Here is a 19,145-nt window from a genome sequence, read left to right as displayed (position 1 = left end):
TTGCTCTTTCCCATACTTTGGACACCAGACGTCAAACTGGCTTTGATCCAGCTAAAAAATCAGCCACACTCCAGTCAAAATGACAAAAGCAGTGGGCTATAGCACTTAAACCAACCATGAGACATGGTCCAGTAGTGTATAAAGATGTGGTTCAACAGCCAGCCTCTAGGCCCTTCTCAATTTCTGAAGGAAAGCTCCAAGTTCAAACAGGTATTGCCATTCAAATCACTTCCCTATTTTAGGAAGAAAAAGAAAGGCAAGACCATGCTCCCCACACCTCATTTCTGAAATAATTTAGACTGGAACACTGACTGATTAATAGGAGTTTTGAGTGTGCCAGGCAAGGTGAGAAAGTGGTTTGAGGCTGGACGGTGCATCAGTGGAGCACCCTGCTCCGTAGCTATACGCTGTGATATACAGAAGCACAGGGCTCTGTGAGTGTGGGTAACCAGACTGAACTCGCTGTTAAAACTGCAGACGGTTCTGAATCAGCTGTTAAAAAAAAAGCTTCCACTAGATGGAAGGCTCTTTCTGCTTTCTCCTCATCTCTTCCCCCTACTCACGGAGTCTCGGACCTGAAAGCCACTGTGCTTTGATTGTACCCCCATGTCACTCGGAAAAGCACTTACATTGCGTCGGCAATTCACTCTGCAAGGGCCATCTTCTGTGCCTGATTTTCAAAAGGTGTACTTAGCACATCTGTCTGAAAAGTCCAAACTGTTAATTATTAGCTCCAAATAATATATGTGTTCAAGCTGAAAGCAGGAAAAGCATCAGGCTTTTCACAATAGTGATTTGTTTCTCCCGAGTGAATTTCTCAAAGTGTCTATGTCTTTCTATCCTTTTCACTGTGGAAGAAGAATCTACATCCATTTGTCTTGCTAGAGAGGAAAATAATCTATGTTGTACTCTACACTTGGAATGGTGCAGATAAAGGAATGTGTAAATAAATACCTTTGCTTGTATTTGCTGCCAGCAGCCTTTGTGTTTCTCTCCTAAGGTTCAATATTGCAGTAATTGTGCTATAACAACAGGACCTGTTCCACTGGTGCAGAAGGGGCTCTCCTGGTAGTGTAGTAAGATCTAGCTTAACTAAGTTCATCAAATAGAAAAAAATTAAGTAGGGTTCAAGCAAGCATGACACTGATATAGGAAAAAAAAAAATTTAAAAATCCAGTTTAAGTTCTCTTTACATACCTTCTATATTTTGGGGCCATTGATAGTACGCTTGGATCCCTAATTTCATACATCCATTTTGAAAAGCAAAACACGATACTCCATAACAGCGTACAGAGAATTTCAGCATAATTGATAGAAGTCAACAGAAGCCATATGGAACATGAATAGGATTGCCGTGCTTTGTTGCCCATTATCATCTTGGTCTAGTTCCATATGGTGATTGAGCTCTGTTTACATGACTTTGATGTGTAGGCATCTATGTTATTGGAGCTGTTAACCAATTAATAAAAATCTACTGCCATATGTGCTGATTCTACAGTTCACTGTTTTATTTGCATTGGAAACTGGTTTGGGAAGAACTCTGTTCTCAGTTCTGTTCTGATGATAATAATGTCCTTTTATACAGAAACTGCACTCAGAGTCACACTTTTAAGTTGTGCTTATTGAGAGGGATGCTCTTGATGCAAAGCTGTGGTAGAAATTCAGATTGAAGCAGTTCATGACTTGAAACAACTTGAATCTTCATGGTCCATCACTTGGGAACAAATTCTGATTAATGATCTCATGTCAGAAAGCAAAGTTTAAGTCATCACCTTAGGTGCAATTCAGGTAGGTGCTAAAGTTGAGGTAGAAAGAAACTCATGAACAGGTTTCTGAACAAGGGCTGATGAAAAATGATGAGAATATCTTGATTTTGAGGTTGTTCATCAGCTGTTAAAAAATTTAGAAAGGGATTTAAATTTCACACTTTGGTTGAAGGGCAGATCTTTTATGGATTCCATTAAAATCTTCATGAGGGACAGGTTGTGTAACGTCTTCCTTCTAGAAAGTGTGAGACTTTATTGACACATCTGGCACGCGTTGAGAGGCAGGGCCTCGGCTGGGTGGACCACTGCTTGGGGCCAGCGTGCTTCTTTCTGAAGCCTGTGGTTGTGGAAGATATTCCTCAGAAAAATCCATATCTGTAATCTTTCTCCATTGATCCTTACTTATCTCTGCCCTCCAGGAATTACCAGCCAGGCTCACTTTGCCTTTTGTTTACATTATCTACTAAAGCAACAAATGTATTTGTAGAGCAGTGCTTCAGTAGTACTTGTGGGTCACACCACGCTACTCTTGCAGTTATTCTATGCCTCATAATAAGCTTGTCTGAAAGAAGAGTATGGATGATTTGCCAGAGTAAATTTTTTTCTGCTAAATTCAGTGACACTAACCCAGCAAATGAGGACTTGTCCCATATTAGTGGTTATTTCCTTGAAAAGGGGAATGACTTTGAAAAGAGCCTGTGGATTCACAGGACTGCTATTACCATAGCTCACTAATGATAATTACCGTGGAATTTCCTGTTTGAGGAAATCCAACTGTGAGTTCATAAACATGTGTGAAAGCAATGGAGAGGGAAAAGCAAAATTCAAACAACTCTTCAGTCCCTTAAATCTTGCTTTCGATTCGCAGCTTTCCTTCGGCGTTCAATTCTATTTTGTAGCAATGAAAGGCTCTGACAAGTTGCCTGAATGGGGGTAGTATTATAGAAACAAAACAGAAGCCAAGCAATTCTTTTTTATTGACGTGTCTTATTTTTTACTCTAAGTGGTGTAACAGGAATTTCTTCTCGCCTTTTAAATTAATGTTTTTGCTTTATTACCCATACGGTAGTACTGCACTGCCATTTTAGAAATTAGAGACGCATTGAGAATACTGGAGGTTCCATTGAATCCATGTATTTATGTTGCATTCACCGTGGTAACTGATACATTACACATCATAAATAAAAACACACGGTGCCCCATATTAAGTCATTTTGCGTTAAGGGGCTCTCATTTGCAACTTTCTCTAAAGCAAATTTTAACAATAGTGAATTACGTTCCTTAAGTGGACCTGTATATAAATTACAGATTTAGAGATGACAAATAGCATACATTTGTTACTGGTTCATATGAAATGAAAAGCTCAAATATATACACAGTGTAGAGCCAAATTGGATACACCCTCCTATATAGTACTCTCTTATTTTGAATCTGAAAAGGTTGCATGACTTACTAAGCTTAGCCTGGTGAGATGTCACAGCCTTACTCGAAAACATAACCTTGCTGTTTCTGTTGATCTTTCCTCCAGTTTGCATAAGGTCAGTTGGCCTCAGTGTTGAGTCTTATCTTAGAGACCCACCCTGCAAACCTAGAGAGAAAACAGAGGTGATCTTTTACCAAGTAAAAATCTGCAGCCTAATGTTATTCTACTATTTAATCAGTAAAACTTGCTTTCTGTGACCATAGTCTATAATTAGCTTTAGATCCTACCTATGGAATACTGATTGTCTACCAGTGCAGATAAAGTAAGACAAGCAGTATACACCTTGCACAGGCATTCTGCCAACAGGAGATGATGAAGAGCTGAGTTAGCACCGAAGTCTTCCAGCAACGATCCTACAGTCCTTACGGTCATCGCTGCTCTGATTTGAATTTTGCTGCTCAGAAGATGTCAGCAACTGAAAGTTCCCCTCTTCCACATTTCTTTCACAAACTGAGCTCAGTGCCATAGGATGGGGTCCGTGTAAAGCCGTCTCTGAACAACCTGTTTATTCACACACGCAAAAGGATGCAGAGGGGCTGAGGTACAAGAGGGGAGAGTTTCATGCTGGCTGGAGGATGTGGAAGTACAGCGGTCCAGCCAAAAATCTGGACTTGCCTTACTGCCCTCCCATTTGTGCTACTGCTCTGAGGAATTAAATGTCACCCTCAGCAAAGACCTCACCATGGTCTCCTCCATCTGGAAAAAGCAGCCTGGAGTCTCGTATCAGTTTGGACCTATTTAAGAAAGTGGCAAAGTCCATGGAACGAGATTTCGTTTAAGACCAAAGTAATGCTAGAGAAAAAGCTCCCTCTGGGTTCTGTAGGACAAACTTAACACTTTATTCAGTCATGAACTTCACTTCTACACCTCATTTTGAGGTGGCAGTTGGCATGCAATTGGAGGCGAGCAAAATGATTTTAAAATACTAAGATTTATTCTAAATCCATTGACTGGACATATTCATAAAGAGGAAGTAGAAGCAGTGTTCTTCAACTGTTCTTTTTGGGTTGCAGACAAAATGTTGATACAATAAAGATACGAACATCAAGAAATGCATTTGAAACAGAAAAGAGGTATGTGCAAAGCAATGCCAGAACATTCAGGCTGCGGACATAAAATCTCAAAGGTATGATAGTAAGTAAATATGGGAACTAGGCAATCTGAATGCATGGTTTTGCAGGAGAGTCCTGTGAGGTGGGCTCTGAAGTAAAAAAATACATTTGGCTTTTTCGGCCTGAGGAGTTAGTCTAAAATCAATCACAGGCATGCTGTGCTTTAATTTCAGGTTGGACCTAGTAGCCACAGCAGCCCAGGAAAGACACTGGAAAGTCTAGAGACTTTTGTGTGGGACCTGTGCTTGGTGAAAAAACAGAGTGATCCAAGCAGCTACAGGCTCTTTTATCTGACCTCATTAGTACACAAAGCTTTAGAAAAAACGCTGAAGGAAAAACTAATTAAAGATGTGGAGGTATATGAAAAACTAGTTAAAATGCAGCAGGACTTCACCAAAGATAGAACACACCAGACTAAGCCAGTATCTTTGTCTGATAAATCATTTTCTCAAACAATGAAAATACGGTAGATCAAATCTGTCTGGACTTCAATAAAACATTTGAGAGGATGCCATGCGAGAAAATATTAATTAAGATGGAGAGATGAGGATGAATGTAAGAAATGAAAAGTAAGGACAATAGTGTGCGCTGAAAGGGAAACTAGATGGAAGGAGGTTACTAATGCAGTTCCGTAGGGACTGATCTCAGAACTAATCTTAGTTAAAATTTTATTAGTGACCTTGGCAGAAAAATCATGAGTGTGCTAATGAAATTTGCTGATGACATAAACTCAAGACCTGCTGTTACAACAGAAAAGGATTGGAATACCCTGTGGAAAGAATTGGATGAGTCTGTGGACAGGAGAAAGAGAAACGACATGCAATTTAATAGTGGGAATACAAAGTTGTGCACTTAGCAGAAATTCCTATTAATTGTAGTAAAGTGGGGTGAGGAGGAGGCTTCTCCAGATGGACAGAAAATAAAGATACAGCATGAACGAATCACTCGGAAGCAGGAGCGAGTCCACAGCAAGCCGATTTCTGTCTGGAAAAGGCAGCACGAGGGCTGTAAGGGCAGTGGTACCGGGTCAGTCCCCACCTCCTGTAACCCCCATTTCTGACAGTAGTCACCAGCAGAAGCTGGGGAAGGCAAATCTGATGGGATTTTCCCGGAGCAGTGGAAGCATCCAGCAATCTGTAACTCGGTGAGGTGGCATCCTTGTGGCTCTAATTAAGTTTTGCCCCCCCGCCCCCCTTTCTTTTTTTTACTTGCACTGATTTATCCCAGCTTACTTCCTGCCCTTCTACTGGCAGTGACAATTTCCCAGCGTGGGTTTGAGGGAATATAAAGAAAATGGCATGATCTCAGTGAAACCGTGGAACAAAAGATCAAGCTGGAGTCTTTTGCCAGGATGCTGATGGTACTTTGGACCTCTCCTAACTGCATGGGGACACTTGGGTAGACCTCGAGGAGCTGCTGGTGTCACATACTTGTAAAAAAGCTACCTGAAAAGGGTAAATGTTGGTCACAGTGGCTGGAAAATGACACTCACAGCGAAGGGCCACACCTGACTCCTCTACATCCCTCGAAGGAATTACAAAGAGCGGGTCCCCCCTGGAGCTCTTTGTCAGGCTGGTCATCGCTCCCCGGTGATGCTCAAGAATTGGATAATTTTCCCCCTAAACAATAAAGAGGCGGTAAAAAGAGATGAATTCCCACATCTTGCTTTTGCATCTGGTTTCCCCACTTCGGCCCAGCCAGCGGGCCCGCGGGGGTCCATGGCCCGGGGCACCGCCGCCCCACGGCCGGCTTCCTCCTCCTCCTCCTCCTCCTCCTCCTGCCGCGGGAAACGAAACCGAAAGGCCGAGGCTGTGCTGCGGCTCGGACAGCACCGGCATTTACCCGCACAGCCGCCGCCCCGCACCTGGCTGAGCGGAGGGCGGTGGGGCGGCCCGAGCCCCCAGCGCCCCGCCCCGCCCCGCGGCCTAGTCAGGGCCCGGAGCCGCCCGCGCTGTCCCGGCCCCCCCGCCCAGCCGCAGGTGCCTTGGCCCCGGGGCGGTGCTGCCGCTGCCCGCCCGCGTCGTGTCGGCCGGGAGAAGCACCTGGGTGGTTCCTGCGAGTCTCCCCCGCCCGCTGCCAGGTACGTGAGGCCGGCCCGGCCCGGCGAGGGCGCGGGGGCCCCGGTTTGTCCGTCCCCGGGGGCCCGCTGCGCCCCGGCTCCTTCTCCGCGGGGCGGCTGAGGGGAGGTGGAAGCAGCGGCGGTTCCCGGGCTGGGGGGAGACTCGCCGCCGGGAGCGGCCCAGGCCGGGAGCTGCTGGCGGGGCCCAGGCGGGACCCCCGGGGGCTCTTCCCCGTGTGTGTGTGGAGCTGTACAGGTGCATGTCTGTGCTTCGCGTCCTGACAGCCTGGGGTGCTGCCTTCGGGTGAAAAACGCTCTGACGGTGAAGCGACCAACTGGGTGCACTGGGAATACCCCCCCCCCCCCGCCCCATTTTGCTCCGTCCTGTGCCCAGCTCACCCCAGCAAGGCTGGCTGTCGGTGTGGCCTTTCTGCCGGGAGCTTTAATTTTTACTGTTTACCACAATAATACGATTCAAATGTCATAACTAGAGACGGGTTTATGCGGTCACAGGTATGAGGCTGTTATTTTACACCGGTGCTTACACCTCAGTCTGAGAACTGAGTCTTGTGGCCCTTTGTGCAAGGATAGGGCTCAACTGAGTACAATTCCGTGTGTTAAGAACATAGGAAACAGTTTTCTGCGTTTGGTGGTAGGTAGGTGAATTTGTGCTCTGACTCCATGAGAGAACTTCACAGGACGAAAAGTTTCTGTGAGTCCTATTGCAGAATTGGAGCTCGCGTCAATACAAAACCCCACGAGAAACACAGAAAGGGGGTAGAGATTACAGTAAACGTGTGATGGACATTCAACACTGTAAATATAAGCTGTAAAATATCACTTAAAAAACATCTCTAGCTATCTATTGATATGTTGTGCTTTTAGGGTTTTCTTTTGTCCTCTCTGTTACCAGTCTTTTGAAAATTAATTCCTCGTCACCTCCATTATAATACATATTTATATGTATTTGTTCACTTTTCAGCACTCTTCCTATATATTTATATATATATGTTCAGTTTTCAGCACGCTTCCTATATATTTATATATATTTGTTTGTTTTTCAGCACTCTTCCTACGTGTGTAGCATCACATTTTTGGTGCAAGGTTAACATCTGTGTCAGTGTGCACGTGCACGAGGGGCTGAATTCATGTTGTGTGTGAAACTTTCATTCCCACCTTCCCAGATGTCTGAGCGATGATAACCTCGTTATTTTTGTAGTGAGTTTTCCAGGCAGAAGGTGGCACAAGGTTTTTAGTTAAGGCCGATGAACTCCTGGGGGGCCAGTGGTAGGCTGGGAGTCGGGACTGGAACCGGTTCCTCTTGTTTGCTGCCATTAAGCATTCTTGCAATTCCTCCCATCCAGCCCCCTTCCAAACGCACCCTGGTAGGAGTCCACCAAAGGCTGAAACCTTTCAGGGCAGACAAAAGAGGCCAAGCCTCTCTTCCCACACTTGCACAGCAGGTTAAGCAGCTCCCCTGAAATCCCTTCCCGCTTAGATGCCTTTTCCCTTCCCACCAGCGTCACAGCGCACAGCCAGGAGTTTCCTGTCCTTGATGCTGTCTTGATGACCTTGCTGGGGTTTTGGCTTTTTTTTTTTTTTTTTTTTTAAAACACAGATGAGCTGTGACCTGTTACTCAGTCTCTGAGCTGAATGATCACTCAACTTCTTTTCCTTTGGTCTTTTACTTCGGCAAGTCCAACCTAGGTGGCTGGATGCAGGAGTAAAGCTCGTCATGGAGCACTAGTCGGGGCCGTTGAAGGTAGGACCCTTGTTTCTGACACCAAAACCTCTTCCAACGTGGAGTGAGCTCTCCTTTTGGGAAGCATTTTGACATCTAAGTGTGATTTTTGCCGCTGACGTGTTACAGGCCTTTGGTATGCTGCCTAAAATAGCCTCAAATCAAGCAGTTTGCTGAGAGGTCTCTGAAGAGATCTAAGTCAGGCAGTGGTCTTTCTGTAACCAAAGAATTATTTTTTAAAGCTGCTTTTGCACGATGTCCCCCATTCCAGTGTCTTCAGACAAAAATACGCCGTAATGCTAGGTGGAACTTACTTTAATAAGTGAAACGAAACTGAGTTCCCAGTGTGGTTTTCTTCATTGTTAGAGCAGGAATTCAAAAAGTAAATAAACATGGGGAGATGTAAACTGTATTTTTAAAGTTCTGGGTTGAATAAATGTTTACTAATAGTACCACTGGGGAAATGTGTAAACAGTATTTTTTTGTACTCCCCTATGAACTCTTAAGCTTTTCTTTATGAATAGAGTCATGAACTCATCGTGTGACTGAACTGAGTGAGGATTCTACATGCCTATGTAGGTATGGGTTTTTATCAGTTTTAAATTCAACAGGTTTTTTTTCAGACAACTTGTTCAGAGTCAAAACAGTCCTTGGTGTAAAGGGCTTGTGCATAGTATAGTTGTGTTTATGCTGTGCTGACTGGATTGGTTTAATTTTGAAATTCAGACACAACAGAACAGTTATTGTTTAATAGGCATTGTGTTATTGAAACTATAACTCCCATTTTATTTAAAATTGATTTTTTTTTTTTTTTTTAAATGAGACTTAACAGAACATTGTAACTCTAGGGTAAGGATTGTCACCCTGCAGACTATATAAAGCACAGTCTGAGATCTTGCTGTGGCTAGGGATGTAGGATGCAGCTCTGAGAGGTGGAGATGAGGGAATCCAGGCAGGCTGCGGCTCAGGAATGGGTCGAGCAGCCGGGGCCACCTGGGGATGACTCCCCAACATTACTTCGAGTAGCTCTTGCTGCTCACCACATCCACAACTGCAGAAAAGAAGCAGCTACTTCATGTCCAGGAATGAAGAGGTGTGGTTAGGATTTATGTTATATATATAAAAAAGAAAAAGCACATAATTTGTCATAAAGACCAGCCTATGTGGACACTATCAAAATTTTAACAGCAAAATAAAATAAATACAGAGGAAAAAAATTTGGAAAATATAAAATCATGCTGGTTTTAACTGATATTTTTTCCCAAAAAACCTCTTTAGAATATGTGGGTGAAAGTACTGATGAAGGGAGAGTTTGAGTCAGCAGTATCTAAGACTGAAAAGGAATGAAAGTGCAGAGTAATTGTAAAAGTATTGCCAAAAGACCTTTATTTTAGCAACACTGCTGGATATTACTATAATAAGGCGCAAATTCTGTTGTATGTATACACTGTTCAAGCCTGGCATCTTAAAAATTGACAACCTGGTGCCTTTTCAAGGAGACAGTTACCAAAAAAGCTTTCTTTGCATCAAATGAGAGACTGGCAGTTAGTATTACCAGTATACTAAAGAGTGCTTTAGTTGAACCATCAAATTTTCCCTGACCCTAACTAAAATAAGCTCTTTTGTTATAAAATATAAGGCATTTTTTAAAGAGAACTAAATATAATCATTGACTTACAATATCTGGTGTTAGAGCCAAGAGAACATTTGAGGGAAGAAAAAATAAAGAAGAAATGATTTATTCTCTGCTTCTATTGGATGTCTTACTTTGGTCATACTTACCGAATCTTTCATTATTACTGAATTCACTTTATATGATATTGATGCAATCCATATTCTTTGAGAGTTTTTCTCCCCCTCCTGCTCACTCTTGTCTTTTGGAGGCATAATCTTTGATCTATGATGACAATAATTTTCACAGCATATGCAGACAGCGACTGCAGACAGGGAATAAGTAGCATGAGCTGATGAACATGTAAGAAATATTCCTCTAATCATGCAAATATGCGATGCAATGGGTCAAGCCATGCATTTGTAAGGAATTTTGAATCTGGTGAGCCCTGCCATTTACTATACCTGGGGCCGCAGGTGTGTCTGAGAATCAAGGACTATGTGTCCAGTGCCAGGCACTCAGCATGGATTCCAGCAGTTATTTGGGGTTTTCTGTAGACTGGTGGCTCTACTCAATTTTCTTTTGTTCTCAAGCCAATTCTTTATGTCAGGCTACTCTCCATATTCTTAGTTCTTTGAAGAGCAAAGCATCTCTCTCTCTCTCTCGTTTTGGGGAAAACCAAAGATATATAGGTATTCCTTTAAGCTATTTTTGCATGCTTTTAAACTATTCCAGAAATAGGGATTATGTTTCTGTTTTCACCATTCAGCAAGCATGGCAGATCTGTCAGTCAAGGGGAGCAAGCTAGGATCAGCTCCCCTGAGGGAACTGCTCTCTTCATATTCCTTACACGTTGTCTCCACAAACTCCTAGGTAGTCTTCAAATCTCTAAGAGTTTTGTTTAATGACTTGCAAAGTGTCTCATTGGAAATCGTTGGCAGAGGCGAAAATGGATTCCAGATCATCTCCTCTTACCTTCACGCAAGCCTTGCCTCTGTGACTACATCCACTACATTTACTTAACAAGAGGGAAAGACAATCATCTTTTCATTAGAAATGAACGGTGGTTCTTCAGATCACATTCTCCTGTGCAGAAGCTGAAGAAAGAATTACGTGGAAAGAAAAAATACTGTTCTGCGCCTGTAATTAAAAATAAGTCTTTGTGCGTATGCATAGAGACCTAAAATCACATTGTTGAGGCAAACTCATCTCTGGTGTTCCGGAAGGTTTCCGTTTTAGGCTTAGAAAGTGCATTGATATTCTTGTAACAAACTCTATGGCTTTGTATCCACATATAAACTTTTAATTTTAAAAAACATGGGAATTCTATTGTAGGATCATATTGACACCAGTGTAGGTCGTGATCAAGTCTGAACCTCAAGATTAGCTGTACGGACTTCTGAGTCTTGATGTGATGGAATAACTGATAGCAATTGTAGGTTGCTCTTTCTCAGGCCAAGCAATGTAAGAGGATGTAACCGCTGATGTGCTGATAGGAAAAAAAAAAAAATGGTGTGACAGAACAATCTTGGGTTTCATTTCAAGCTACATTAGTGAGCACAGATTTTCTGCTTATTATCCCCAGTTGGGACTCATTCAACTTCTTTCCTATCTCATCTCTTCTCTTTATCTTGTTCAAATCCCATTTCTTTCACTTAGCCTTCTCAGTAACCCTTCTGAACTCCCATCTTACTCGCATGCTTTCGAGGTTGGAAAATTTCAACCCACAAATAAAGTTGTGAAGAACTGAAAATAGGGTCTCGGGCTTGGAAGTTTCAGGTGATACCAACGAGGCTGTGATACCAGTCCTGTCCATAGTAAAGAAAATGCCCAACAGTGTAACTTCATTGCCGTTCAGTGATGTCTGCCTTAAGGGCTTTTTTGTTGATTTGTTCATTCTGAAGGTATCTTTTATACTTTTTTACATCAATTATTCTAGCAATATTTCTTTTCACTGTAATTTCTTAGCAAAGACTATAGCTGTCACTGTGTGCTCTGCAGTGCTTGTATTTCATTAAGTTTTTCTAACTTTGAAATTAAGCCTGCTGAAGACTTTGAGCTTCCTGTTCTATACAGCTCACACAACCATCAGGGAATACACTATCTTTGGTGTGATGCTGCAGGAATGTCAGAACTTAAGAACATTCAGCAGGAATCAGCTGTTGTGTGACATACAGTGGCGTTCTCTGACATAGCGACATACGGTGACAGCATAGCACAATGAAGATAACATGTAACGAGTCACAACATATACCAAGTTTCTGCAGATAGACATTTTAAAACAAAACAAAACAAATTAAACCTTAAACTGCTTACAGAATTCTCGGGCATTTGTATGCCCTCGTGGTAGCCCTCAGTGGGGATTTTGCTGGCCAGCCCAGACTCACAAGTGATAGGCGTGGCAAACTTGGGCAAGGTGTGAAGAGGGATGCACAGGAAAAAGTTGCAAGGTTGTATGCGGAAATAAGTCTTTCCCCCCACCTCCCAGTACCAATGAAGAATCTCTGTAAATATCCACATCTTCTTAATACACTCCTGCTATCATATAATCTACACTATTCCTGTTTTGTCTGATGATGTTCTCTTAAACCTGTGTTGCTTTATGCACACACACATGCATGTCTACTAAAAATTTTCCACTGAGATACCTACCAGCTAAAAAGCTATAGAGCCATGTCTGAACTTTAAAGAAAACCTATTCCTTGTCATTTATTAGCCCACTGAATACGAGGTCTGTAAGCACACAATAATGTGCACGCTCAGAAACCAGCGTACCGCATGCAACATTCTGCAATACTTCATGGTATCTTTTATCACATAACTAAGAAGAACTAGAGAAGATTCAGAACATAAAGGTAGTGAGTCCATTCTTATTTTTAAGAAGACATTGAATTATTACGGAAGAATGCATAAATAACCTGTCATACAAGATATTGGAAAGACCAAGGTGTTTCTGTTCACAGGCTTTCCACATCCATCTTTACTATTATCATTCAGTATTTTAATCTACCATGTGTGGCAAAAAAAGTGCAAAAATGATTTTGTTTGCTATATGTATAATCTTTCATGTGTTTACACGTGCTAAATATGTAAATGAATTGAAACAGTGAAAAAAGTTAAGAGTTTTATGGGCTTTTTTTCTCTAAATCTCACTCTCCTTTCTCTTCTTGTGAAGCTGTCCCAAACTTGAGAAGCCACTCGCTTGAAGCTTGAGTTTGAGGCTGAAATTCAGAAGTTTGGCATGTTCCCTACAGAGCTGGCTTTGAACAAAGGCTACGCACTAAGGGCTGACCTCTGTAGCCTCAGAGAACACTGGTGCTCCTAGCAGCATTTTGATCTAGCTTCGATATGTGGTAGCACAGAAACTGTGGTAGCTTTAACTTTCAATCTCAGTTTGTTATAACTGAGCTCTTTTGCATGAATGTAGGGCTTAATTGTCACTTACTGTATGAAATGGGAATGAAAAGGTCACTTGTCTGAAAAATACTCGATCGGTTGAGGTTTATGGGGTTTGCCTCTTGGGTTTTAGAAGTTGAGAACTGGCAGCTTCAACCTGCTTGTTGAATGTTAGCTGGTGGGATGCTAGGGAGTCCCCTGCTGAACCTGGGTGCTGCGGGGGTGAGGGGTGACTTGCCCTAGAAGTTCGATAACTCTCAAATTCCTCAGAAGGAGAGTTTTTATTATAAGCAGTGATCCTATGCTTGGAAGGAAAATACCTGACAACATAGGAGTGGAACCCTATTCCAACTCGGTTGAGATCAGTGCGAGTTACAAGTTCAGTGTGCGTTACAGTGGTGATTTCCTCGGGCACAGAATCTCACTCTGTATGCATGGATGCCGTCAAACCTGGAGGCAAGTTTTCCTGTTAAACTCTGAGGCCAGAAATAACCAGTGCCTGAAGGCTTAGTTGCATCTTCCCGCTCCGATATGTCCGCTGGGTCTTGTTTATTTAGCAGTGGTTTTTTGATCTTACCTAATGGTAGGAAGATTCTTCCGCGACAGTGTTCAGGTAGCAGAGCAAGTTGTGGTTATGTTTGCAGCTTTGTTTGTCTCCGCATCTGGACTTACTCTACAGACTGTTTTGCTGGACAGAAAGATTAAGCAGACTTGACAAACTCACGGTTGTAACCTTATCTTTGCAGTCAGAAGCCTACAAGTCAGAATAAAAGATACATTATTAAGACTTGCAAAGGAAAATACTGCAGGAAAAATGAAACAAAAATTGTTTGTGCTTGATTCAACAACTGTCTTTGCAAGTAGAGCTTGTAGTACTGCATATTGGTGTTATACAAATGCACATGATGTTAAAGGTCTCTTTTGTATGAGTGTTTAGTTCTGGGTGTGGTGGCCTCACTGATTGTTCACTGTGACCTGGTGACATCCCATGTATAAATATGTAATGATTTGCTGCAGTTAAAATAGAAAGAATGACACTGATACGAACCTGAAAGCTAGTAATTAATTGTAATTAGCTTCACATACTGCATTTCTTATTTCCTCTGACAACCTGGTAACTTTTCTCATCCCTTATTGTTTTATCGCTTAAGAAGTTTCTCTCCCTTCTGCAAAAGACCCATGCAAAGAAACTGGTTGTTGCCGAAAAGTCCCTGAAGACATCCAAGCATAGAATGATACCAACTAGAAATCATTAAACGTACAAACTAAAAGAAAGAAATTGGGGGGAAAACTGGGGAAAAATCTTATCCTTAATTTTTCATTACCTTTGCTCTTAATTGTACCAACAGTAGGTAAAAGTTTTTGGATAGAAATGTCATTTTAATTAAAAGATGCCTTTGGTTAAAATAGCTTCTTGTTTCAGCCATAGATGTAGTAGAACCCAATTATTATAAACTATATTATTAGAAATTCACCTTTCAGTTTCTTTTTTATTTCCTCTCTCTTCTCTCTTTCCCAGCAGACGGAAAGTGTGAATGAATTGACTCTAGACCCAAATGATCTTTATCTGCCCTTGGGATAACTTACGGAGGATTTTAAAGTCAGATGGGGAGAAAAATTTACGCTAATGTTTAAGAAGCCTCATGAAAGCCTACAGAAGCCTGACTAAAGCTATGAAAAAAGAAAGAGGGGAATCATTAGAAGTCATATACCAAAGACTGGATGAAAAAGCAATAGTACTTTACTCCTGAATGTCACTTTTCAACTGAAGCTCATAAAGAGCTCTGCTGCGATACCGTCCCTGACACTGAATAGTACGGTGCTCCTTGAGGAGTTCCGTTTATTTTCACCCAGTATCTACCAGGTGGGCACAAGTTGAAGGTTTTGGTTCTAGCAGCTGTAGTCAGTGGGGAGTGGAACCAAATTTCATTGTAATCCTGGTACCTGTGAAAGTACTTTGAAGCAAAATAAATCTCAACATGAGCCAAGAGTGGCAAGATCCGATTAGGTGAAGAGTGGCAGAACTGCCTCTTGATTAATCAAGCAGCTAACGCTTCTTCGAGGCATTGATTCATGAAAACCTTGAACACAGAATTCATTTTAGCTGGACTTCTGTTGAGTGTATATGTGAGCTGGTGCATAATAGCTGTCCCGAATGATTTCCTCAAGCTGGACCTAATAGGGCTGTATATCCATTTTACATGGAGATATGGCAAGTGACTTACAGGTGTGTGTTCTTAATTTATAAATAAAAGTGAAAAAAAGGAAAATAATCCATGTTTGGAAGAAGGCAGAGTATGCTATCAAATGCTTTGTTGCATTGATGGGATTCTCAAATTTTATGCTTGAGTGTTCCTGAAAGCTAATCTGGTAAGCAGTGTGCAAGGCTGATTTTTGTTTTGTTTTGGGTTTTGTTGTTTGGGTTTTTTTGTGTGTGGGTGCTGTATAATTTTAATGGACCCTCTGAGAGAATGGAAGGCTTCTTCATCCTGGCCTTGAATTCTATACAGGGTTTGCCATCTAAGCTGCTTCTTAAAAAAAAAAAAAAAAAAGCTGGCTTAGTAATACTCATTCTGTCTGTTTTATATGTCATTTATTGATTATGGCCAACAGCTAAGCCAAACACAGCACATAGATTAATCATTCTAAAGAAATAATATTTTTCTTGCCAACCATGTTGGTAAAGCAAGTGTGTAAAGTGTTTCTGGTGAGGTAAGCTGTGTGTCCACATTCTTGGAAAGAGTATAAATGTTCAAGAAAAACTAGGGATTTATTGAAAAGGTTTAATTTTGAATTATGGCAGTGAGAGGTGAAGACCTGGTAACCTTTTTTACTTCTGATCATTGCATTAATGAGTAATTTGTATGTTCTTCTCCTCAGTAAGTGGCCTTGGTATTTTCCACAGCTGACTTACAGTATCCTTGTCCTTGTTTTTTTCTCATGCTCTGTGCTTCAATGTTTACATACTGCTTATTAAATATTTATTAAACACATCAAAGGGAATGTTGTTGAAGGACGCATAATATGGTAAGTTGCTGGGTGCACAAACTTCCCTTTCAGGTCACCTGAAGGGCTTGAGTGCCTGAAAACCTACCAGTTGTTTTTTAACCCTGCTGCATTTTTGGATTTAATAAAAACCAGTATGTTTCCCTCTCTGTTTTGCTTAAATTCAGACTTCTGCCTCGCTTCTGTTGTAGTAGTACTGTAGCCTGTAACAACACTATAGAGTGTAGCAACAGTAAAGACTTCTTCAATGTGTAAGTAATATAAAATTTCTGTATGTTTTCCTTTTATGGGATGTGCTGACAGAGAAGAATAATGAATGAGCAATGTGGTCTTGTTAGAGGTTAGCATAGGTTTAAGTAAGTGCGTGTACAACTGATGCACTTGTATCTTTGGATTTGTGTAGCAGTTGGCGTGTGTATGTTTGAAAGTTTAAAAAGATCCAGGTACCAGTGGTGTTAAGTACCTCCGAAGAGCTTCTAGTTGTGTTTCATGGAGATTAATAGGCTAATATGCATCATCCCTGCAATATGTTACCAGTGTTAGATTTCTTACGTGGGAAATAGGATTTATTATTTTCCAGATGTTAGAAATTTTGATTCTTTCCTAAAATGATAATCTGTGCCTGTTTGGGGGCGCAGTTAAAGAGAGAAAGGTAATAAACCAGCTGCAATGACAGAAAGTAATTTTATGTTACAGTAGGGGATTAACAAGATTTCTTTTGAAGTTGGCTTTTGTTAAGGTCTGGTCACAGAATCCCGTTCCTAATGATAAGTTGTCATTTCACCTACCATGCTACTGCTATCGCTTCATTTCTTCTTCTACAATCTTTTACCTGAGAACTGCTCTGTAACATGCATGAATGTAGACAAATACCTTTGCATAAGGTGATGAAGTCTTCAGGGTAGAAGCCTTTATAATGGGGCAGTGGTTCCACAGTCAGAATGACCAGATATACATGGAAGCACATCAGCCAGCAATAAAAATTTGATCCACATCCAGATGCCAAATCCCATTTCTGTCAATTTAGTCCAAGTACATCAAGGCAGCAAAAATGTGTAAATCCTTGTTTATGTCAGCTTTGGGAGGACAAGAGATACTTGATGCCACATAAATCTTTCCAATAAAAAAATTAACCTATGAAAATTGTTTGAACAAATTTGGATTCATACAGTTAATTTATGCCATGTCTTCTCTTTCTTTCATGTGACTTCAGTTTTTTCTGATCCAGTACAGGGAACGTGAAAGTCACGCTTGATGTATCATTGCACCACGACACGGGATGCTTCTCATGCAGATTTTAGCTAGTCTTTTTGGAGCTAGTCTTCTGTGTGCCATACCAGGTAAGAGAATTACACCTCTAAAAGACACGGGGATAGCAAACACAGGGGAGGAAGCCTTTTACTGTATCTCAAACTTTTAAGTCTAACTTCAGGGTTGTTTTGGTTTTTTTTCCAGCCTTTACAGTTTAGTATGGAAAGAGCTGCCTTTTCCTCCCTTTACTCCTTGATTTCTTTTTCTTCTTCTAGTTCCCGTTACTCCATACTCTTGCCTGGCAAATTTATTATTTTATTCTGCAGTTTTGCACATACAAGAATTCTTTGTGCTCTTCCACAAACATTACCTATCACAAAATTTTGCTGACAAAAGCCATCAAAATATAGTGTGTATGAGTTGCTACTGAGTTTTAGTTTTGGTGGCAAGATGAGCAAGAAACATTTTAACATAGTCTTTACAATTCTAACATCAAGAAAGCAGTTGAAGCTCTTGAAATGTAAAATTGTTTTTCAATGTTTGTTCAGTTGTAATTCCAAAGCATCTATAGAAATCTAGCAAGGGATGTGATTTTAAAAATTAAGATTCTGAGGATGGGGTGTGCTGATGTGAATAGAGGGGAAATTTGAGGTGGACTGAATATGGAAGTGTCCTGTTTTCGGCTGGAGTAGAGTTAATTTTCTTCCTAGTAGCCGGTACAGTGCTGGGTTTTGGATTTAGTGTGAGAATAATGTTGCTGACACACTGATGTTTTAGTTGTTGTTTAGTGTTTATCCCGAGTTAAGGACTTCTCACTTGCCCGTGTGCTGCCAGCAGGCGGGTGCACAAGAAGCTGGGAGGGAGCACGGCCAGGAGAGCTGGCCCCAACTAGCCAAAGGGCTACTCCAGACCATAGAACATCCTGCTCAGTACAGAAACGGGGGGGAGTTGGCCGGGAGGGGCCGATCGCTGCTCAGGCATCGGTCAGCGGGTGGGGAGCAGCTGCACTGGGCATCACTCGTCTTTTCCTGCGGTTTATTTCTTTTTGTTATATTCCTTTTCATTACTACTATTATTACATTTGATTTTAGTTATTAAACTGTTCTTATCTCAACCTGTGATTTTTACTTTTGTTTTGATTCTTCTCCCCATCCCACTGGGAGGGGGGAGGAGTGAGCAAACAGCTGCGTGGTGCTTACTTGCTGGCTGGGGATAAACCACAACAGGAGGGAAGTTGGGTTCGAGGTTAGATTTGAAGTGGTGGTTGTTGCTGCTCGATTATATTGCTGGTATCAAACCCATGAACCATTTTGGGCCCTCCTGAGCCCCTTGGCACAAGCAGATCAATGACTGAGTTCTCATCTGAAACACTTACTAGACTGCTTTGGCAGCTTCAGGGATGTGGTGCGTTGAAATCTTGTAGTAAAACGCTACCAGGCTTGCACAGTATGTTATGATAACTTACAAATTGGCCAGACAGAAAATGTTTAATCTTAATACTTGTGAATTAATGGAGAAATAATTGTTTCGGGCAAACTAACAACTATCTGGGTCTTCAGTGCACCGATTCAGAAATAATCCAGTGCAGATGGAGAAACAGTGGAATGATAGGTACTTTTACCATCGTTTAACTTGATGTTGAATTGGGGTTAATAATTAAACATGGGCTATGTGTATAAAATGGCTCCTGGAACTCTCGTCCTGTACTATTTCATTTGG

The 19,145-nt window shown here is 41.5% G+C and overlaps 1 protein-coding gene across 3 annotated transcripts in view; it reads left to right on the top strand.

The window, feature by feature from the left end:
• Positions 1-6,307: 6,307 nt before the first annotated feature.
• ARHGAP8 (Rho GTPase activating protein 8) overlaps positions 6,308-19,145 on the top strand; it is an 82,325-nt gene continuing 69,487 nt past the window's right edge. For 2 of the 3 annotated variants that reach the window (XM_074872139.1, XM_074872137.1), the window contains exons 1-2: positions 6,308-6,441; positions 17,404-17,515. The gene's annotated coding sequence lies outside the window, so the exon portion shown is untranslated. Of the gene's footprint in view, positions 6,442-7,971; positions 8,183-17,403; positions 17,516-19,145 lie in introns of those variants that run through there. The other variant, XM_074872138.1, reaches the window with a different exon arrangement.

This window comes from Strix uralensis, chromosome 5 (genome assembly GCF_047716275.1).
Source record: "Strix uralensis isolate ZFMK-TIS-50842 chromosome 5, bStrUra1, whole genome shotgun sequence".
In the NCBI taxonomy this organism is placed as follows: Eukaryota; Metazoa; Chordata; class Aves; order Strigiformes; family Strigidae; genus Strix; species Strix uralensis.
Note: the sequence above shows the minus strand (reverse complement) of the source record. Positions and strands in the feature narration are given on the sequence as shown.